The following is a 24,183-nucleotide window of genomic DNA, read 5'->3' on the forward strand; positions in this document are numbered from 1 at the left end:
TTGTCCAACTCAACTTGGACTACGTCTTTTCATGAGTTATGATTTATGTTATATTATTATTATTGTTATTGACTTAAATTTCTAGTTAAAGTTATGGGGTTATGTCCTACACAGCTCTTCTTGCAGGGCTTTGGCTCATGGGTACTCTATGCTGCAAGTAAAGGCAAAGAAGTGGTTATAACACAATAAGTTGGAGATCTTTGGCGGAGGGCGTACATGTCAAGGATTTAATGGTCATAGAGGATCAGGCCAACATTGGAAATTTATTAAGTATTTTATTTTAGAAAGTTGTTTTGGTTTATGGATTGGATTATAAGTTGTTTATTATAGTTTATTTATGAAAACTACGAAACTCCGGAGTTTCATTTTTTTAAAGTGGTTTTTATGAACTATTTTTATAAATAAAAGAGCATTTTTATTTTAAACTCTAATAATGGTAATTGTAAAGTTAACACTTCAAGAATTTGGGGCGTTACATTTGGTATTAGAGAAATGGTTTTGTTTCCTGTAGACAATCATGACATGTACTATCGCTGCTGAAGACAAGCTCGACATATTGCACTGTAAGCTTTACTTAATTTGTTTTGGTTATGTGATTATTTTCCTTACGTGTTTTAGTACCTTATTTGCATGTATAGAGTAGATAGCATGGTTTGTGTGCTTAGAGTCCCTAAGGGTCGTTTGAGCAAGATGCAACGAAGGAAGATAGCAAGAAGGATAAGAAAGGTACGAAGGATAAGGATGCAACATTGCACAATGGAGTATCGGAAGTTTAGTGGACCATTGTGTGACGATCAATAAGCGCATTCAAGAAGTAGTCAGGGATGGAGGACTGCTAAGTTGTAAGAAGAAGTACAAAGTATTTAGAGATATGATTTCATCAAATAGGATGCTGGAAGAACTTCAGGCGGTGTGGAAGCATGTACAAGACAGAGCTCGGGAAGGTGCTAAGTACAAGTGTACGCTTAAGGCCTTCGTAAGACAACAAGGGTTTGTAATGTCCAAGAAACCATCTGATCAAGGAATTTCAGTAGAGCTGTTAGATAAGCTCAAAAGTTATTTTCCTGTGCATAGGATGTTGTTGTAGACGTGTTGTTGTAACAGATCAATTTTAGTTGATTTTTGTTCTTACTTTTTGGGTTATGAACTTTTGTGAATGATGGATGTTTCCGAATATTTTGGGCTTTATGAATAAATGGAGATTAGTTGTTTGATGGACTTAAAAGTATGTTTTGGTTTCTGATTTGAAAGAGTTACACTAAGATACACTGTTGGTTTCAAGCACGAATTGAAACCATGGCTTCTAGAAGATCAGTGCGAAGGAACGCTGGGGTGAATCGCAACCTTGACGGCCAACGTGTTGTGCGACCCAGTACGTGAGCTAACCGCAGTGACAACCCTCCACTAGCTGATGGGGGAAATGGACGCGTGGAAGATCCTCATATCGCCTACCAAAGGATGGAGGCGCAGTTTATGGCCATGCAAGAAGACATGAGGAAACAGGTTGAGGAGTTAAGGGAACTGAGACAGCTGAGGCAGCAACAAGCTTAGCCAGCACCGTTGATCAGAGACATTCAACAGTCTATAGCACCGATTGTAGTGATTCCTGATGCTGACAATCATTTGTAACCATTGTAGGAAAGGTTCTGGAAGCAACATCCTCCAATGTTTGAGGGGAGTGTTGAAGGCAGAGCAATGTATGAGCATGATGGGGTCAATTTTGGACTTCATACGAGTGCAAGGAAATGACAGGGTAGCCTGTGCGACTCACATGCTGAGGGATGATGCAAGAATTTGGTGGGAAGTCATCTCCCAGGCAAGAGATCTTACTGGAATGACTTGGGTAGAATTTCAGCAAGCTTTTAATGACAAGTGCTACAATGCTGCAGTACGGGCGTCAAAGATAGATGAGTTTTCCACCTTGACTCAAGGGAACATGACGGTGACAGAGTACGCACTAAAGTTTGACAGAATTGCCAAGTTCGCAGCAGATTTAGTGCCAACCAATGAAACTAGAGTAGACCGGTTTGTTCGAGGTTTAAAACCTATGATAGCCATAGATTTTGAGATTGTATCAGTAGGGGGAAATAATACATATGCTCAGGTTCTAGAAAGGGCTCTCACTGCTGAAAGAATGGAAGACAGAATCTGGAAAGAAGGTGCTGCTAAAAGAGAGGCAAGGAAGAACGCCTCCCAAGGTCATAATGCTAATGATCAGAAAAGGAAAGGAAGCAACCAGGCAGGGTAGTCAAGCCAAGATAAGAGGGCCATAGATAATAAGGGAAATCATCGCAATGGTAACAAGGAATGGGTACGGTACCTAGAATGTGATAAATGTAAGAAGCGTCACCTAGGCGAATGTTGGGAAAACACGTGCTATGGTTGTGGCAAGGAAGGACACATCAGGAAGAAGTGTCCATATAAGACTCAAGAAGGGGTTAAAGAGCATCACAAGAAGGATGATAATTTGGTTCCATCACATGTGTTCGTTCTTACCAAGCCTCAGGCAGAAGCAAGCACTTCCGTGGTCTCAGGTCAGATTTTTATCACTGGAATTGATTGTCATGTTTTAATTGATTTTGGAGCCACTCATTCTTTTGTTGCTAAGAGAATAGTGGATAAATTTAATAGACCTCATGAGATGCATGCTAAGGGGTTTACCAACCGGGGAGGTGGTAATATCTAGGAAGTGGTTTAAAGCTTTGCCTTTGAGGGTAGATGATAGGGAGCTATATGTAGACTTGATTGAGCTGGATATGTATGATTTTGACGCAATCCTTGGGATGGATTGGTTGACAAAGTACAACGCTACCATCAATTGCAAGAAGAAAATGGTGGTGTTTAAGCCTGACGGAGATGAGTCTTTTTCGTTCATGGGAACAACAACAAGACTATGAATTCCAATCATTTCAGCGCTAGAAGCTGGGAAGATGTTATAGCATGGATGCATGGGATTTTTTTGCAAGCGTGGTTAATACAGCAGAAATGGGGACACAGAGACCGAAAGACACGAGAATTGTATGTGACTACTTGGACGTATTTCTAGAAGACTTACTAGGATTGCCACCACAGCGAGACATTGAGTTCACAATCGAGCTAGTACCGGAAACAGTGGCAATCTCGAAAGCACCTTATATAACGACACCGCTGAATTGAAGGAGTTAAAGGTTCAGCTACAAGAATTACTTGACCTAGGTTTCATTAGGCCAAGTTACTCACCATGGGGAGCACCGGTGTTATTCGTAAAGAAGAAGGATGGGTTAATGTGGATGTGCATTGATTATAGAGAACTTAACAAGGTCACTATTAAGAACAAATACCCTTTGCCAAGGATAGACGATCTGTTTGATCAACTCCAAGGAAAGGTGGTGTTCTCAAAGATAGACTTGAGGTCGAGGTACCACCAGTTGAGGGTGAAGGAAGGAGACATTCCGAAGACAGCATTTCGTACCAGGTACGACAACTATGAATTTTTGGTAATGTCTTTTGGTCTTACTAATGCCCCAGCGACATTTATTGACCTTATGAATAGAGTCTTCAAAGACTATTTGGATAAGTTTGTGATAGTATTTATAGATGACATTCTAATCTATTTGCGAACTAAAGATGAACACGAAGAACATCTTAGATTGACACTGAAAAGGTTGAGGGAAAATCAATTATACGAGAAATGCAAGAAGTGCAAATTTTGGCTAAATCAAGTGGCATGCTTAGGACACATTATTAGTAAGGATGGTATTAAAGTGGATTCAGTAAAGATCAAAGCTGTAAAAGATTGGCCACAACCAAAGAATGCTTCAGAATTGAGAAGTTTTCTTTGGTTGGCAGGGTATTACCGCAAATTTGTAGAAGGGTTTTCTAAGATTGCTACGCCTTTAATAGAAGTGAGTAGAAAGGGTATCTCAAGTTTGTATGGACTAAGGACTACGAATGGAGCTTTCAAGAGTTGAAAGATAGACTTATCATGGAACCTGTATTAAGTCTACCCACAGATAATGAGAAATTTGTGGTATATTGTGATGCATCGAAGCAGGGACTAGGGTGCATTTTGATGCAAGCGGAGAAGGTAATAGCATATGCATCTAGACAGTTGAAAGAATATGAACAACACTATCCGACACATGAATTGGACTGGTAGCAGTAGTGTTCGCACTGAAGATATGGCAGCACTATCTTTATGGGGAGAAATGTGAAATTTATACAGATCATAAAAACCTGAAATATTTCTTTACTCAAAAGGAGTTAAACATGAGACAACGACAATGGTTAGAATTAGTCAAGGACTACGATTGTTAAATATTGTATCATCCAGGAAAGGCGAATGTGGTAGCCGATGCCCTAAGTCGTAGAAGCTAAGAGCAAGTAGTGGCTATAAGAAATATACCTGCCAAGTTGTTGGAGGAAGTAGAACGAGTAGGTATAGAGTTTATCGTAGGGGGTTTAGCAAATTTGACTCTGCATTCAACTTTGTTAGAAATAATTATGGAAGGGCAGGATAAAGATCCGCAAAAACAAAAGTATAAAGAGGGAATCCAAGATGGGAGTAGCATAGATTTCACTCTCAGCAAATGTGGAACAGTGAGATATAAGGAACAAATATGTGTGCCAGATGATCAAGAAGTTAAAAAGGAGATTCTTGATGAGGCACACACTACTCCATATTCTTTACACCCAGGGACTACAAAAATGTATCAAGACTTTAAAATGTTATACTGTTCGCCTGAGATGAAGAAGGTCGTAGTTGAATATGTCACAAGGTGCCTCACGTGCCTACAAGTTAAAACAGACCACCAAAGATCGTCAGGTTTGTTACAACCGTTAAACATTCCAGAATGGAAGTGGGAAGAAATTGCTATGAACTTTGTGGTGGGGTTACCTAAAACCGCAAAGAAACTTTGTGGTGGGGTAATCATTGATAGGCACAAAATCGGCACACTTTTTACCTGTCAGAACAGTATTTACAGCAGAACATTATGCAGAGCTTTATGTGCAAGAGATTGTGAGACTTCATGGTGTACCAAGGTCAATCATTTCAGATAGAGACCCGAAATTCACGTGTAAGTTCTGGGAAGGATTACAGAAAGTGATGGATACTAAGTTGAAATTCAGTACAACGTTCCACCCCTAGACGAATGGGTAGACAAAAAGAACAATACAGATTCTTGAAGACATGCTTAGGGCATGCGTGTTAGATTTTGGTGGATCATGGAGCAAGTACCTTCCATTAATAGAGTTCTCGTACAATAATAGTTATCAGGGGACTATTGGAGTAGCACCGTATGAGATGCTCTACAGAAGAAAATGTAGATCGTCAATTCATTGGAATGAGACAGGCGAAAGTAAGTATTTAGGTCCGGAGACAGTACGAGAAATAAATGAAGCTATTGCCAAAATAAGAGCGCGCATGACCGCCTCACAGGATCGACAAAAGACCTATGCTGATCCTAAGTGGAAGCACATTGAGTTCTAAGTAGGAAATCATGTATTTCTACGTGTTTTGCCTATGAAAGGAATTAAGAAATTTGGCAAGAAAGGAAAGTTAAGTCCTCGATTTGTTGGACCATTTGAAATTTTAGAGAAAATTGGGGAAGTGGCTTATAGGTTAGCCACGCCTCCAGCTTTGTTAGGACTACTCAACATTTTTCATGTGTCCATGTTACGCAAGTATGTTTCAGAGTGTCTCACATTGTTAGTTATGAGGCGTTGGATATGCAACCAGACCTATCATATGAAGAGAAGCTAGTAAAGATTCTTGATAAGAAGGAAAAAGCATTAAGAAATAAGACCATCGGGTCAGTCAAGGTTCTTTGGAAAAACGGTTCTACCAAAGAGGTAACGTGTGAGTTGGAAACTGATATGAGGGAACAATACCCAGAATTGTTCAGGTAAATTTGAGGACGATTTCTTTTTAGGAGGGGATAGTTGAAATATCTGCTTTTACTAGTAAGGGTATTATGGTAAATTGTATGATATTCTATGTTTAATTATATGAAATATGATATGCATGATTTATGATGTATGTTCATTTATGTGTTCTATCAAGCAATCCACTCACACGTTAGTTTCTTCAAGTGTTATGGGCCAAGGTGTAATATAAGTTGTGTATTTGGGGTTCAAGTAGAATTATGAGTTTTATGATGGAAAGTGTAATTATTAAAAGTTGAAGCTATTAGTTTTGGATGGAAATTACAATAAGGGTCTTAAGTGATTATTAAGAATAAATTTGCGGCTGGGGATAGAAAGGTCACTTGGTTTTCACATGAATTAAGTCAGATTAAATAATTAGGTAAAAAGTGAAATAGGTTTAGATGTCGTATTTTTCTTCAGACTCTGGTTTTACGATAGGCGAAAGGGGAACAGACCAAGAACAATCTCTCGTTATTGATCTGAGTTTGTGAAGACTTGAGGATGAAGGAGATCAACAGTCTGGGTTATTGAAAGGATAGGAGATTCCATAGACGTCAAGGATCTAAGGTTTTGGTGGCTGGACTTTCATTTGTAAGTATTCAAACTTTTACTGTTTAAGGTTTTGTCAATCTAAGTTTTGGAAGATCTAAGGTTGCTTTATTGTTTTTGGATTGAAGGATGTTTAATATAAGTGTAGGATAGCTGTTTTGGGGCAAGGTTTTGAGTCCCCTAGTGTTTTGGGATGTTTGGGGTCGAAATGGTTGAAAAATCACTGAGATTTTTGGAGTTTTTCGCAGTGGCACCGCGGCTCAAGTGGATGAGCGCCACAACACAAATGCATCTCTTTTAGGCTGAAATTTTCTCTCTGACTTCGGTAGTACGACAGCTCTATGGGAGGGCGCTGCGGCTCAAATACATTTTTCTGTTATAATTTTTGAGTTTCATATTTTGACCATAACTTTTGACCCCGATGTCGGATTTGGACGTTCTTTATATTGTTGGAAAGCTTCTGAAAATATCTACAGTCCTAAAGCCTAAGCCAAGTTTAGATGTTATTACTTTGGGGTCAGAATCATGAACTAAGATTGGTATTAATCGATTTTGATCGATTTTGTTTAGGTTTGGCTAGAGAAAATTGAAAAAAACCACACTTGGGTTGTTGATCAACTTAATTACTGGAATTCAGGTAAGAAGAGTGGACAAATGCATGCAAGGCGTATGCTTGACATACTCTATGGTAGAAACTATTTTATGTGATATGTTTATGCTAATGCATGATTTGTGCTAATGAATGTTTATGTTTAATGAGCTTATATGAAATTATTGTTATGGTTGTGTATGTGTATGAAATAACTGTTTGGCATGCTTATGATATGTTAAAAAATTGCATGCTTATGTTATACGATACTTGTCCAACTCAACTTGGACTACATCTTTTCATGAGTTATAATTTATGTTATATTATTCTTATTGTAATTGACTTAAATTTCCGGTTAAAGTTATGGGGTTGTGTCCTACACAACTCTTCTTGCTGGACTTTGGCTCATAGGTACTCTGTGCTGCAAGTAAAGGCAAAGAAGTGGTTATAACGCAATAAGTTGGAGATCTTTGGCGGAGGGCGTACATGTCAAGGATTTAATGGTCATAGGGGATCGAGCCTACATTGGAAATTTATTAAGTATTTATTTTAGAAACTTGTTTTGGTTTATGGATTGGATTTCAAGTTGTCTATTATACTTTATTTATGAAAACTACAAAACTCTAGAGTTTCATTTTTTTAAGTGGTGTTTATGAACTACTTTTATAAATAAAAGAGCATTTTTATTTTAAACTTTAATTGTGGTAATTGTCAAGTTAATGCTTCAAGAAATTGGGGCTTTACATAATATCTCTCTCCGCACAGCTGCCAAGCCACGAGAACCCATGGCAATGGTGATACATGGAGGCGCAAACACACATTCACAATTAGGGATGGATGACACCGTCATACCCCGAGCATGGGATGAAGAACATCTCAATGAATATTACCACTAAGACTTTCGCATCTTCTACAAGAATATACGTACCTTGTTTGTTCGCCTTATGTTAATTTAAGTTGTTAAAAATCAAAGAGGTTGCCCAAATAACCTCATAGTAGTTGTAATGTTGCCATACGTGCCTTTGTAGTCTACTTGCTATCAATGAAAATGTTTCCTATCTCGCATATTACATTCCTTCTATATGCATGGGCCTATATAACAAATATGCACACATTGTCAAAATCTATGTGAGGAGCAAAACGATCAAAGTGCTCAATGGAATGAATCCCACCAAGCACTTGGGGGCAGGATAGGAGGCATATATATTGGAAGAAAAAAAACCTTACAAGGCATCTCTTGAGTTCATGAGGGTTAGCTACCCTTATGGATATCAAGGAAGTCCAAAGGTTATATGGGGATAAGCTCGCGACAAAGGCTAGATACCTCCACGAGGGATACAGTCTCAATGAGGGCATCTGTTGATAAGCCTAGAGCATCTCCTGGATTCATAAGGATTAGCTGCCCTTATGGATGCCAAGGGAGCCAAAAGGTTCCATAAGGATAACCTCTATAGGCTAATACCTCCACAAGGACTAAGGCCTTAAGGAGGATATCCACCAATAAGCCTAGAGCGGCCACCAAGTCGTCTAGCCAAAAAAGTGTCTGGCAAGAGACGCTTATGAAAAAAAATCAAAACATTTCACAAGGATAAAGTCCTAATAAAGGCTAATACCTCCACGAGGGGTAAGACCTCAAGGAGATCTTCCACTAATAAGCCTAGAGCGGCCACCAAGCCATCTAGCAAAAGAGGGTCCTGAAGGATACCCTTGTAAAAATAGTACTATGCATAATGACGAGAAGGATGCTTCTCGCACAAAATAACAAGTGCACACAAAGAATATAAAAGGATGCCAAGAACCCAAAGGGTTAATGTGTCCTTACAAGTATAGTCAAGGTGGACCAAAAAGACTATCATCATAAGCCCAAGGAAGAGATAAATAATTCATAAATGAAGAAGGACTTATCAAAGCCCCTTAGGCATAATAACCAAAAGATGATGACAAAAGGCTTAGAAAGTCAATACATCCTCACAGTTTGTACGAAGATAAGCAAAGATCCTATATATAAAATTTTTACACACAAAGGAAAACTCAAAAGGACCTTAGGTGTAAAGAGTTCCACATATAACCAAAAGAAGGTCCACACAAAAGAAAAAACATGGAAGGTTACACAACAACAATATATATATATAATCATCAGCCTTGAAGAGAGGCCTATGGGTTCCCACCCTGACCTTTCAACTCTGCAATCTTCTCGGTCGCATACTCTCCAAGGTTAGTCCTCCACACGGCGTGCAACATGCGGCCGACTATACAATTCTCAACATTTACCAACACAGCCTCAACAATGTTAATCTTCTCATTCATGGTATGAATATTTTCTTCGAGCCTGGTATTGGAGCGAGAGGTTGAAGTAGCCTTAGCCATTGCAGCATCTCTCAGGCGAACCGCCTTAGCAAGCTGGCCCTCTAAGTTGCTGACCCGTGCAGTTAACCCATCTTTCTCTACCTCGGCCATGGAGAGGTTCTTCATCACCCCCTCAAGCTCGAGTTGTAACCGTTGCATGGATGAGGAGCTTGAGGAAAAAAAATCGGTGACCCAAGATGGAAGCCTAAGTAAAGACAAAGAAATAAAACAAAACATCAATGGTCAGGTGATATCAAAACTGAAAAAACATACACTAAGTGTTTTGACAAGTACCTGCATAGACGCTCACATATAAGCCTCACCCAACTCGGCATCTAGAATATCATACATAGACCCCCACTCACCTTCAGAAATATTGCCCATGTAATGGCTCATGCCCTCTCTGTATTGGCTCGCCAAAGGATGACCCCAGGAAGTGGAAGTATGAGCCCGGTGGGGGGAGACATGTATACCTATCGATGCATGCTTAGACAAGGAAGGGGATCGCGAAGGTCCTGATCTGTCCACAGAGGCATGAGGGGCAGAGGGTGCGGAGTCACCTCTTTAGGAATTGAGGCACCCGAAGATGCCTACCCCAAATGCGCTCCCAGGGGTGGAAAGGCATCGCCAAAAGAAGGTAGGATGAAATTCCTCTTTGGGATAGGAGGGATGGGAGCATGGATGTTGAAAGAAAACTCGCCACCAAGCATAGGCGATGAGACCCGAGAAGTGACGCCATCAGTATGCTCGTCGTTGCCATCATCCCCAGCCCCGCCAGCCAAGGACCTTAAACATGAATAGTTCTCGGACTCCACCTCAACCTCATCTTCTATATCCATCTAGTCACCCTCAAAGTTGTGATAATCATCATCATCATCATCATCACTATCATCACCATCATCATCATCATCACCATCATCATGATCATCATCACCATCATCATCATCTATTACCCTCAGGATGGTAGATTTGGATGAGATGGAGCATAGGGAAATGACTTGTTCTGGAGAAGCAACATCAACTTGTACGAATAGAGATTGCCCTCCGTAAAAAGGCTACAAGCCTGTTTGCACGAGGCCAACACAGCCAGGATCTTCGCCACAAGATCGCGGGCTGCTGGACTCAAGGTAGGACTGACAACCCCTTCAAGACCCATGGTAAAGAAAAAGAAATAACATAACTATGGTTAGACAAACTTGAGGAGAGGGGTCAAGAATTTTTTTCTTATATATGCACTCAAGGTAGAAAAAGCTTACTTGATGTGTTGAAATGGTTATGTTGTGTGTATACGTTTTTGGTGAAGAAAAAGTCGCTCTAGCACGAACCCCTATTTGAAATAGAACCCTCCACGAAGGGGTACCGTGTAAGAGCCACGACTTTCTAGAGTTGCTAAAAGCCAGGGGCTGTTTGGTTCACTCATAGAGGGCCCCCGAGAGTGCACTTGCTTATATAACACGTACAAACAACCAAGCACAATCCATGAATTAGGAGACAGTTGGAGAGGTGCTAGCTCAAAATAGTTGAGAACCTTAACAAAAAAGGGTGAAGCGGCAAGACCCCTCCAGACTTGATTACTAAGTCGCTGAAAGCTACAAGTCCCTCAGGCGGCTCAGACGCACGGTCATTGGGAGATGGAATGATGAAGTTGATGTTCGGTGACAGTTGATGGGCCTTCAGCATGTTGGCAAGCTTAACCCAGGTAAGAGTAGACATGATGCTCGCATCCTCATAATCGTCAAGGATCCCCCTCGGCATGTTTGGTACCTGGATAGAGACAACAAGCGGTTTGTGAGCGACTGACTTCATCAACCCCCTAGAAGTCCCTCTACATGTCCTACGTCTACCTGCACACTGCTTGACCCTATGACGTATGACCTGGGATAAACGAGGAAATGTGGGAAAAACCTTGGAAAGGAACTCAAGTTAAAATGGATCACAATTCATCATGATAGGAAGATGGAGGTTCAGGTGGCAGGTTTTCCTCTAGGCAAGCACTTTCGGCTATACAATCTTGAAGGTTTGATTTTAGTCGGGAGACATATGTTTCATGCCACAGGGACAAACCTATACCCTCACCACTAGTAACAGATTCGAGTTCATTCTCAAGGCTCCATGCCTTTTGCCTGAGGTAGGATAACCTTTGTAGGTAGAGCATTCGCACACCCCCATTTGGAGAGGGTTTGAAAACATGGACCTCAGAGTCAGAGGATGACAACTCGATAAACTCAACACCAGGCGGACCATTAAAACACCGTCCAGACGCCATAGGAAAGCTAAGACTTGATGACGTGTGTGCTTGGAGACAACCCTATATCTACAACACGAGTGTAAATGGTGTAAGAGAGGGACCCACGTATATGCGCCTAATGAACCATGAGAATAAAAATCCCTTAAGGAACAGGTACATACCAACCTATGGCCCTACCCTCGCATAAATGATAAAAGAGACATGCGTATTGCTGGGGGAGGAAGGTATACCTGGGTGCATATATGTGAATCCACAGATGTGCGAGGACAGGCTTTTAGGCATGTGAGAAAGGATCGAGCGATAAATGAGAGCGGACCTTTAGCAATGGGAGAACACCTTGTACCCCTACAATACAAACATGTTATGAGGAAGAATAAGTAATAAATAAAAATTAAATAAATAAAAAAGGGAGATGAATCTGATGAAAAGGGGAGAAAATAAACTCGAAGATGCCTCTATAAAGGATAAAACCTTAAAAATCTTAGAAATAGCTTAAAGGAGATACCACTAGGCTAAGCAAGTTTTGGTGTGAAGAGATGAATCCAAGTCTTAGGGTATTTATAAGGACAGTCAAGACTTCCATGCCATTAGATCAAATCTAGATGAATGGTGGAGATAAAGAGTCTTCGAAACCTTGGGATCCGCGCTTAGAAAATGTTGGCCCTCATTCCATCTTAAGGACACACTTGGATCATCACCAAAGTTAGTTGGTTTTTGTAATGACCCAAATTTTCTAATCGGGCTTAGGGCCTTGATTAGTGTGCCTGAAGGGCAATAAATGATTTAATATGCTAATACGTGGTTTATGTGAATATATGATAGTGATGCATGTTCAAATGAGTTAAATGTGCATGTGGGCCCCGTCTGGATATTGGGGGCATAAGTGTGATAAATGTTATATATGTGTTATGTCTGTGCAGCACAATCCGAGATAGTCCTGGGGAGCGGTTAGCCAGAGAGTCACAACGGGGTTGAGATTCCGACTCGGGGCGAGTCGAGGGGTAATTTGGGTACTAGGTGTGTTATGGGATTATCAGGACATGAAAATAAATATTTGGAGATATATTTGAGGATAGAATGTCTAGGCGGGAATATTGGGGAAATTTACCATTTTTCCCTCAGGGACGTTTTGGTACCCCGAGCCTTGAGGTAACCCTTTAGACTTAAGTTAAGTAAAACAAAAAGGAGGAATTACTTAGAACTTTGGGGAAACCGACATATACAATCTTTCATAACTGAGATAGCTCTTATTCTCTTCTCTTCTTTACTCTCTAAGGCAAACTCAAAGGAAAACTTGGAGGAATTGGCTAGAAACTAGAAGGATTTCAGCTGTGATATCTTAGGAGCTTGAAGTTGAAGGATTGAGGATCAACCCAGGGATTGAGTTCAGCAAGGTAAGCTCTAATTATGGGAATTATGTTGAGAATTGCTGCAGTTTTGTTAGAGTATGCATGTTAGTTAAGCTTGATCTGTGTTTGGGTATTTTAGTTGGGTTTTGGAGTAGACTTTGATGGGTTTTGATGTTGTTACTAAGTTGCTATTGAGCTGGAATATATGTGTTAATTATCTGGGTTTGATAGATGAGTTTTGGGTGAATTGGCTTGAGGAAAGGTGTGGAAAATGGTGAGAAAATCTGGGTTCGGTGATGAGGGCCGCGACCCTAGGATGGGCGCGCCACGGCCCGTGTGCGCGCGCGGCCGAGGGTGGCCGAGAAGTTCATGCACGCCGTGGCCCGTGTGTGTTGCAGGGGTGTGCTAGCCTTTGTTTTGAGGCTAGCCGCGGCTCTTGGGGGTGGGGCCGCGGCCCTTAGTGCCAGTTTGAGTTTTTAAGGGTATTTAGGCTTGGGAACTCAATGGGTAAGGTTCAGGATGGATTTTATCACCCGGATTGATAGAATTCAAGGTCCCGGAGGTTAGGGTTAGGGCTCAAAGTTATTTATTGGATTAGAACTTGATGGATTGATATTGTTAATATGTTGTGACTAGGGATTCGGAGAGGCTCAAGTTAGAGGACTGTGCTCGAGGCATCGGTGCTCAGAAAGCTCGGAACTCAGGTAAGAAAACCCTTGTTCCCATAGAGCTTGTGTGCAGGGCTGAGCCCAATGTGTTTGAATAGAATTGATATGCAGGGCCAAACCCAATATGTTAGAACTGTGGGGCATAGCCCTTTAACTGATTATGCTAGAATTATGCACGTGCTTGTTATACTATGTATGTTATTATGTGAGTGATTGGCAAGAGCCAGGAATGGTGTAGGCCGAGAACGGCGAAGGGCCGGGAATGGCGTTGGGCATGTTGATTGCAAAGCTGAGAATGGCAAGGGGCCAGGAGCAGCGTTGAGCACATGGAGTGCGAGTTCCCAGGCCGAGACCCTAAAAGGATACCTGGGATATCCTCACGGCGTGGTCCGCGAACCCAGGGCTTGGTAAATGCCTGGGACGGCTAGGCCGTATGTGTTTAGCCCATTGGTGGCATGTTTATATGCTTGATATATGTGTTGCATATGTTATCTGTTTGTTGGTTTTCTTGCTAGTCTTCGGCTCACAGATGCTCTGTGGTGCAGGTAAGGGTAAAGAGAAGGTCAACCAACCATGAGTACAGCAGACGTGAGGCGGCGTGTACATGTTTGGCCAGCCTGGCTGCCATAGCTAGAGGATTTTGGAGATGCTTGTAAATGAACTTAGATTTTGTCGTTTAGCCGACTTGGTTATATTTTTATGTTGTAAATATTTCTAAACTGTATTTTGGGATCCCAGGTGTCAAACTTTTATGATTTTCAATGATATGGAGTTAATTCTAAATTTTTCCTCTGTTTATGGCGTAATTACACTGTTTGACTTAAAACCTCGGTTAGCGAGTTGAAAGCACGTTTTTAAACTCACCAGTAACGACTCTAAGGAAGTAGGGCGTTACAGTTTTTGTGTTTCTTTATGAACTACAAAGAAGCACACCACCAAGGTCCATTTTGTGTTTCCTCATTCCCCATAAGATATCATTCAAAAGATGAGCCTTCCACGCCCCTTGAAGGAAAATGAAGCATGAACGCCATACATATCACACGAAGAGCATAGGAAAGAGTCTACAAACACAGTTAAAAGTGTGGTCATAGACTTGGTGGAAAGTGTGAGTATAGGAAAATTGCTAAAGGCATAAGGCAACCTTCATGCTTTGTAAGATCATTCCAACCTTCATGCCTCGTTGATGGCCTTTCTATGCGAGGGCCCTAGCAACCATCACCCTCATACGACTCCATTGATGGCCTCGCTATGCGAGGACCCTGGCAGCCGCACACATTGGTCGCATGAAGGGCCTCTCTATGCGAGGGCTAGGTGACCCGTCACCCGTGTATGCGTCGCCATATCTAGACCATGCCGAGGTGCCACCTGCCTCTCTATGCGAGGCACTACGTGTGCCAGACCCGCAACTTTGCACGAGAACCCTTCTTGTTACCCACACATAGAAGATACTAAGTGACAAGGGCTTCGGGTGGAATCCCTTGCCTCGTGCCTTGTTGAAGAGGCCCTACTTGTCTCTTTAAGTAGATGTCACCAACGAGGCACACTCCCACTCAGGTTTCTCGTGGCATGTACATATGAAATCTCACGTATATGCACTAGGAACACTAGTGGAGACCCCCTCCTCATTGACTATCAAGCCGAGATTGGTGAAGGTGACTAAGCATGTTACTTCTAGTAACTTGCAAGCTTTCTCACACTTATCAAAATGGGAGAAATCTTGGAGAAAAGACGTGTCTTGAACATGCAAGAAGAATCATCAGGTATAAGCTACATATATGTGTACGAGGTGTACAACCCTGAGGAGGAGAGAGGCATGACCCTGACATCCGTGTCCAACAAGTAGTGGTGGTACGAACCCGTACAAAGAGTGAAGGCACTACCTGAGCACCCTTGGCCATGTACTAGAGCTGACACCGCAACGTCCTGCACCACGACCCTGATAATGTACCAGCGTACGTTCTTGCCCCCTGGGACCACCATGTATCAAGGGCCATTAGAGCCCAACTATAAATAGACTTCCACCACTCAGACTAAGGGGTTGGAAAATTCTTTGTATGCTCAGACAATTAAAAATATACAATTTTTGCTCCATTGTAGTTCTGCATACTTTGAGTTTTTTTATTCTATAATTGTTGACGAGTTCTCACCGTCAACAATTTAGAAATATTATTTTTATCATAAGGTTTGATTATTGAAGCTGGTCCTAGAAATATTATTTATTATAACCTAAGGTTTAGATGGAATATTTAAGAATCTGACATTTGTCACATGTATGTTTATTAAGGGTTTAAGGATTTTAGATGAATAAAATTAATCAAGGATAAACCTAGGACATCTAGAACTTTCCCTTAGATGTTAGGGTCTCATATTACTCAGTCAAGGTGGTTTTAAATAACTCAATGTTAGCTGAAAGTGTGCAAAAACGTGTTTTATATATCTGCGTAAGCCGATATATAGCCTGTGATTGATACGGAAAATACGTCGACTTCGCAAGAACGAAACCACGGAGGCTCAAGAATAAGGGGTAGGCAACATATCGGCTCCCTCAGCCATTTTTGAAAATTCGTGGAATCCGAGCTAGAAACATCCATCAACAACTTGGACTTACTCTTGAATGATTTGGGCCGAGTTCTGGGCATGTGTTGAGCAGAAAATTAAATTTTTATTCATTTTAAAGGGAGTTAGTTTCACTCCTTGAACTCGATAAATAGGACCCTTCACTCAGCCATTTGCGTCATCTTTCAAACACTTCTGAGAGCCTCCAAGCTGCTAAATTTGTTCTAAAGAGAAACACTAGGGTTTTGGGGTTAAAAGCTTTCAAATCTAAGCTTTTCTAAACACTTGGGAAGTAAGCTAGAGTGTGATTTTGGTATTGAGGTGTAGATCGAAGTTCTAAGCTGTCTAAGGTACTCTCAATCCTCAAGTTTAGTTCATCATAGTTCCTCTTATGCTTTTCTTTTACTTTAAATCCTAACTTGTTATAATGACTCTTGGTTAGGTGTTTGATTTGTTTGAAAGTTAAGGTTTTTAGTAAGTTTTATTCTTGATGGTTTTAGATCTTCTTTTCATCTTCTTTTCTTTAGGGAAACTTATGGTTTTACTGTTTAGTTTTAGAAGTTTATAATCCCGCACTTGTCTCCAATACCCCAGTTTTGTTAAGGAAAATAAGTTAGACTTTATGTGTTATGATTATGTTTATATGCCACTACACCAAAAATCCCTTTCCACAACACATCACTATAACAATATTGAAAAATTATTATTAGATATTATATTAAGAAGCAGTAAAGTGAATCTAAAAGTAGTATTATGCAACAAAAAAAAGTATTATAATAAAATGGAGCAAAAACAAGGCGACATATTTTTGGAAGGCCTTCTATATTTTTTCCTTTTGAAATGTAAAGTCTGCTATATTGAAAAGGCATTCTTTAAAATAGTGTTAAAGTATTTAGGAAAAGAAAGACAGAAAAAAAGAATACTCCAACGATGTAGTGGTCATCCCTCTCAACTTCCCGGGCCATTTTTTCTATGTTGGAACCGCTTCTCTCTCAACTCTATGGGAATCGTTATCACTTTTTTGGTATGCATTTTCTCATTTTTTTTCTTCATTATTTTGTATTTTTGGTAACTGTAAGGGTTTTTTATTTTTTACACTTTCCCTATATCAACATTTTAGGAAAAGAAAATCTTTATTTCACTATTGAAGATCTGCCCCTACTTGCTTCTCATCTGGTCATCTTCAGCGTCTCCAGTCATCTCTAAAGTCTTTGGTCAACTATGTCTCATAGTCTATTCTATTGAAAGGGCAAGTTCTCCATTCATTTTTTCCTCTGCTATACTTTAATGACCTGAATGTCGATATTTTTATATTGTGTAAATGAAGTTCACCATTGTTTTCAGTTTACTTTTAGTAACAGTGCTTGCTAAATTATTTTTATTTTTATTCTGAATTGCCTTTTTTTAGATAGTGTTTCACAGTATAGATTGAAGATAAAAACTGAAAGCTTTTGTGATAGTTTACCATTTACAGATTTAGGATTTATTAGTTTAAGTTTTCAGGTATTTGTCTCTTGCGAGCTGTGATTTGCTACTAATTGCTTGCTTAATCTCTGTTGGATGTCATATAGCTATCTGTATTTCTCTTCATTCATTGTGCAAAAGCTCATCTTATTTAGCTATATGTAGGTTCTTAAAAGCAAAGGTTGAGAAATTGATCTACCTATGTTGTCTTCTTATGGTAAATATACTAGTTGCTTTCTAAGTATTATTTTCCATTTGGACATTGCACTTTATATCAATTGTTGGCTTCCAGTTAGTAAGCATACATAATTAACTATGTATATCTTTCATAATATAAACTTGTACGCTATTAACTCTGCTCCCATAACTTTTTTTGAATATTTAATAACATAGGATTGTGTTTTGAAAATTCCTTTTTTTTCAAGATTATTCGTACAGTGTGTTGATTTGTTTTATTATGATGACATTAATTATTATAGGGTCTTATGCTTGCCTATATGTTTTTCTTGTCTTTTGCAAAGTAGTGTATAAATGTTATTCTTTTATCTAACCTTATTTTGTGTTCGCCTTGTGATGCTTTTATTATTGGTAGGTGTTATCTTTATTTTTATTAATAAATTCTTTGTTCTTTCTCTTTCTCTAATTCATCGTATCTTTTGTAAGTTGATTATAGACTTATACATAATTTGATAGTCGGGAATGGGTTATTGTTGTCATAGAAGAAGAAAACATGGATCGCTTAGCAGGATTTATAGCTAGGTATATTGATGTTAGGATTTATGAATTATGCTATTTGTTTATAAATTATTTGCACACCAATATTTGGCCATACATTATTGTGCTACAGAGTTTACAGGCATGATTTTTTTAAAAGGACTTACATGCATGAATTAAAACACCCTATATATAGTTGGTGTGGTCTTTAGTCAAAAGATAAATCTTGTACTTTCAAAGGCGTGTGTTTGTCATATCTAACACAACTATCAAGGTAATATATTTTTTTGAATTATTATTTCTTAGTTGTCGCAATTGGTTTTCCACTTGAGATATAATATCTTGTATGTTTTATATCTATAGTCAAGTAGCTATCATTGGAAGTGTTTTTGGGATGATCTTATTTAACTTTTTTTCGTTGCAGAAGGAGAGGTGCAAAAAGGGTAATGTTTACTTGCTCTGTTTGTAGCCAAAAGTAATTATGTCATATGCAGCCACCTTTCTTGACTTTAGGCTAGGCAGATAGTCCAATTGACTAGCATAATCCAAGTGTAGTTGAATAACATTAGATATCACTAAGAAATTAAACAGCATGAACACAAATACTTAGAGTAAATAAACATAAATAAAGGACAATACATTTTGACTATTCTTTAACTAATAAAGTAGGTGGCCAATTGGAGCTCTTATTCCTGTTATATTAAGCCATATTATATTGTTTTTGTATTGACTTCTGTAATTTATATTTGTTTTCTAACTTCACCATTCTATATTTTTTGCTAATTTACTTCAATTATTTATCTTTTCTTGTTTTTTCTACTCCACATTTGGCCTACTCTTTCTATTATATTTTTATTCTTATATATTGCCAAGGAAGCCTAGATTTAAGATGCTTGTATGTTGAAAGTGCTTGTCTTATATTAGACCATATTTTCCCTCATTTATTGTGTTTAGTTTTCATATTTGATTATAAATGATTACCTTATATTGAGCTCTAATTTCATAAAATAAGAGAACTTCACTGGTTCTATAGAAGGACTTCACATGATCTTTCTACATCTTTGTAGGGAAAACTTATACAGGATCTTGTTTATTTTCATGTAGATCTTATATTAAACAAAGTAATATAAGATAAACTAGAACATGGTTCTAAAATTGAATTCAAATAGAAATAATGATAACAGCACTTACATTATACGCAGCGGAATGATTGAACTATTCCTTCAGTTTCTCTAACTCTTGTATCCTTTTTGTCGCAAAGTATCACCAAGAAACTAAATCGATCTTCAATTTCTTCACAGTCTTCCAATGTATCCTTAGAATCACCTAGACTATGGTGGAAAATTCTCAACACATGAGATAGATACATAGAGAAGAAGAGAAAAGAATAATGAGGATTAGAAAATGATTTATGTAGTAGAGAGAATCAAAAACCTACTAGATCTTCTGACATTCTCAGAAACAAGTGATTCAAAAATCCGATTTCAACTTTTACTTAGCATTCATTTTATAGGCTCAATTATGTCATTTATTTAATAAAAAAATCAATACAATAATAGCCAATAATAAGCCTTAGGTCGAAATTATCATGGGCTTTAGGCCCGTGAAATTTCTCATTTAATTATAAGAACATTTTAATTTAAATTAAGGCCTATTTTATTTTTTATTGATTAATTTAATTAAATAATTATTCAAATCCTTTATCAAATTAATTATTTATAATTTGAACCTTAATTTAAACTTATTTATTAATTCAGATACCAATTTATCTTAATTAATAATTATGGCCAAAGCTCTCTTTTCTTCTCTAAATTACATAATTCTGTGAAACTATCCAAAATTGACCTGGTCAACTTTGATAATTCTAATTGATAATTAAATTAATTAATTGAGACTATCTAAATAATTTTATCCAAGGTACAGTGGGGACCATGGGCCTATAAAATCAAACTCCAATAAGTTATCATAAATCTAACAAATAAATTTACTAACTTATTAATTCCTCATGACTCCACTAAAGTCTTGAAATTGCACTCTTCAATTCATAGAACACTCTATAAGCAATATAGATACATTATTAATTATCCATTGTTACAACCATAATTGTCACTCAATTCTATATAGATGGTCTACAATGAGATGAGACTAAAATACCATTTTACCCCTCGTTGTATTTTATCCTTAAAACACTTAGTTCCTTGTAAATGATATTTTAGTAAACTAATATTAATTACAGAAATGGGTTCTCTATCATTTAGCACCTTAAACCAAACTATAAGGATAACTATCGTTTCACTTCTTCATCAGAAGCTATAAATTTTCAAATCCATGATAAACACTCCCGCTCAATTATACTACTGAGTTCCCAAGATGTTAGTATGGGCTAGTCCGTAGGGTAAGCTGATAAGGAACAAGTCAAAGAACTCAAATACTACAATCAGTTAGAATACTAACTACTCATAATTGAGATTGAATTGACCTATGGTCAACTATATAATATGACCAGAATAGATACTAACGGTATGTTTACTTATCCTATCCACTGTCAATATTGGTCCAGTCTGATGTAACAAATACATTCGATCTTATCTACTTTGCTAATGTTCTGGAAAGAACATAACACTACAATGTGTAAGTAGATCATATTGTAGATTGGCAAGTCAGTGTAAATCTTGTACACTGACTAATCTTAGGACTAACTTATATTTGAACATATAATCATATTTATATTCTACTGATTACATCACTATAAATATGATTAGCTACATGCTCGGGATTTAATAGAAGTTTATATTAAACAAATAATCATGAAAATAAAATTTGTGAGCAAAGTGATTGACCAAGTCAAAAAATGATTTCTATTCTTTTATTGATAATAAATGAGATTACAAAGAAATTTTGTTTTAATTAGGGCATAAAACCCCAACAAACTCCCACTTGCACTAATTGAAACTAATGCCTTAAATCTACTAATCCCATTTCTTTGATATGCTTATCAAATGTAGCTTCCGGTAGTGTCTTTGTAAATGGAACCACAAGATTGTTTTCATATGCAATCTTCATAATCTTCACATCTCCCCTAGCCATATATTCTCGAATAATGTGATACTTCCTTTCTATATGCTTACTCCTCTTGTGACTTCAAGGTTCTTTTGAGTTGGCAATCGCGCCTCTATTGTCACAAAAGAACACAAGCGGTTTATCCATTTCTGGAATAACACCAAGATCTGAATAGAACATCTTTAGCCAGACTGTTTCCTTAGTTGCTTTTGATGCAGCTATGTAGTCAGCCTCCATGGTGGAATTTGAGAACTCAGAATGCTTTACGTTTCTCCATATCACAACTCCACCCCCAAGAGTAAACAACATTCCAGAAGTAGACTTTCTGTCATTGACATCAGTCTGAAAATTTGAATCGGTGTAGCCTACAGGGTTCAGAACACCACCTTTGTAGACTAACATATAATCTCTAGTCTGTCTTAAATACTTCTGAATATGCTTAATTGTTATCCAATGTTCCGGTCCTGGGTTTGACTGATACCTGCCATAGGTTTTGATTATTTCATCAAACGTAAGGTTCTAGGAACGAGAAGCTTGCTTAAGTCCATAAATGTACCTATTCAACTTGCAAACTTTTCTTTCTTGTCCAGCTACTTTAAATTCTTTTGGCTGGTTCATATAAATGACTCTGTCAAGCTTCCCATTAAGAAAAGTTGTCTTGATGTCTATTTACTAGATCTTATAGTCGAGAGAAGCTGCTATGAATTGGAGGATGCAAATGGACTTGAGTATGGCTACTGGACTAAAAGTTTCCTCATAGTCCATGCCTTCTCTTTGGGTATAACCTTTTGCCACTAATCGAGCTTTATAAGTTTTGATTTTTCCATCAACACCTCGTTTCTTCTTGTAGATCCACTTGCACCCAATGGCCCTAAAGTCACTAGGTGCTTCCACAAGACCCTATATAGAATTTGAGTACATGGAGTCCATTTCCTGTTTCATGGCTTCAAGCCATAGTTCCTTTTAAGGGCTAGAAATTTCCTGTTTGAAAGACAACGGATCATCAACACTAGTGTCACCAACAACCATATTGGTTTCACCATCCAAACCATAGTGAACTGGGTTCCTAGAACCTTCCCACTACGATGAGGCTCCGTGACTATTTGCTCAAGAACATTGGTACTTTCTTCATTTAAATCGACTTCTGTCGGTTGGACATGAAGAATGGGAATTCCATCATCAACTCGCGTTGATGACAATGGAACATTGGTTGGAGTAAATTCTTCAACCATTTGATGTAAAACTACTTTGCTAAGTGGTTTGAAGTTTTGGACATAGTCATTTTCCAGAAAAAGTAGCATTTGTCGAAGTAAACACTTTCTTTTCTGAATGACTATAGAAAATTCCACACTGAGTAAATTTAGGATAGCTAACAAACATGCAAACTTCAGTTCACGATTCTAGCTTTCCCTCCTTTTTCCTCAGGACATGGGCGGGACACCCCCAGATTCTATAATGTCGTAAACTAGGTCCACGGCCATTCCAGCATTCTAATGGTGTTTTGGGGATTGATTTGGACGACACGACATTGAGAATTTCATTCGCGATTTCAATTGCATGTCCCCAGAATGAAGTTGGTAGAGTTGAGTAACTAAGCATGCATTTAACGATTTCCAATAATGTTCTATTCCAGTGTTGTGCTACATCATTTTGTTGATGAGTACCCAGGAAAATAAGTTGTGATAAAATCCCAAGTTTAGTTAAATGATCTTGGAACTGCATATCCAAATATTCTCCACCCCTATCAGATCACAAGATTTTAACATTTAATCTAATTGGTTTTGAGCCATTGCTAAGAATTTCTGAAACTTTGAAAATGTTTCTAATTTCTTATGCATTAGGTAAAGACATGAGTATCTAGAGTAATCGTCAATGAAAGTGACGAAATACTCAAAACCACCACTGGCTTGTAAATTCAAAGTTCCACAAAAATTTGATTGAACAAGCCCAAGTGGTTCCCTGGCCCTATCACCCTTTGCAGAAAATGAACGTTTGGTCTATTTTCCTTCTAGAGAATATTCACAGACAGGTAATTAACCTAAGGTGGTTTTCCTCAAAGGCCCTTCCTTTGTAAGTCTTTGAATTCTATCATAGTCAATGTGACTTAGTCTCAAATGCCATAAATATGTCATGTTATTGTTTTTGGTCTTTTGATGTTTATTGGTCCTAGGTTTAGCTACTCTAAATAAATCATTGTTAAGAGCGAGGGGTTCGTTAGGTCGCAGAATATAAAACCTATTTTCCAAACATGAAATACACAATTGTGATCCATTGAAAGAAATAGATATATTAGAACTTGTGAAAGTCATAACAAATTGTTCTAATTGCAACATGGAAATTGAAATTAAATTTCTACTAAAATACAGAATAAAAAATACATCATTTAAAATTAAAAATTTATTTCCAAACTTCAGACGAGCTCTTCCTCTAGATTAGACCACAACGAATGCTCCGTTCCCAACTCTAAGCTTTAAGCTGTCTTCGTCTACTTCCTCCCACGATTCAAGAAGTTTTGTTTTTCGCGGCTAGAAACTTGGGGCAATCCTGTTTCCAATGACCATTCTCTTTGCAATGAAAACACTTACCTTTACCTTTCTTGTTTTACTTTTTCTTCCCCTTAGGCGTCTGTGCATTTGGTTGTGCACTCGTCTTTGCAGCCTTTGCAGGCTTGGGGTTGTTATTTTGTCCACCTTTCCTCTTGTTTCCAGCTTTTGAAGATGAAGCTTTGTTAGC

The sequence above is a fragment of the Humulus lupulus genome, chromosome 4, assembly GCF_963169125.1.
Source record: "Humulus lupulus chromosome 4, drHumLupu1.1, whole genome shotgun sequence".
Lineage (NCBI taxonomy): Eukaryota > Viridiplantae > Streptophyta > Magnoliopsida > Rosales > Cannabaceae > Humulus > Humulus lupulus.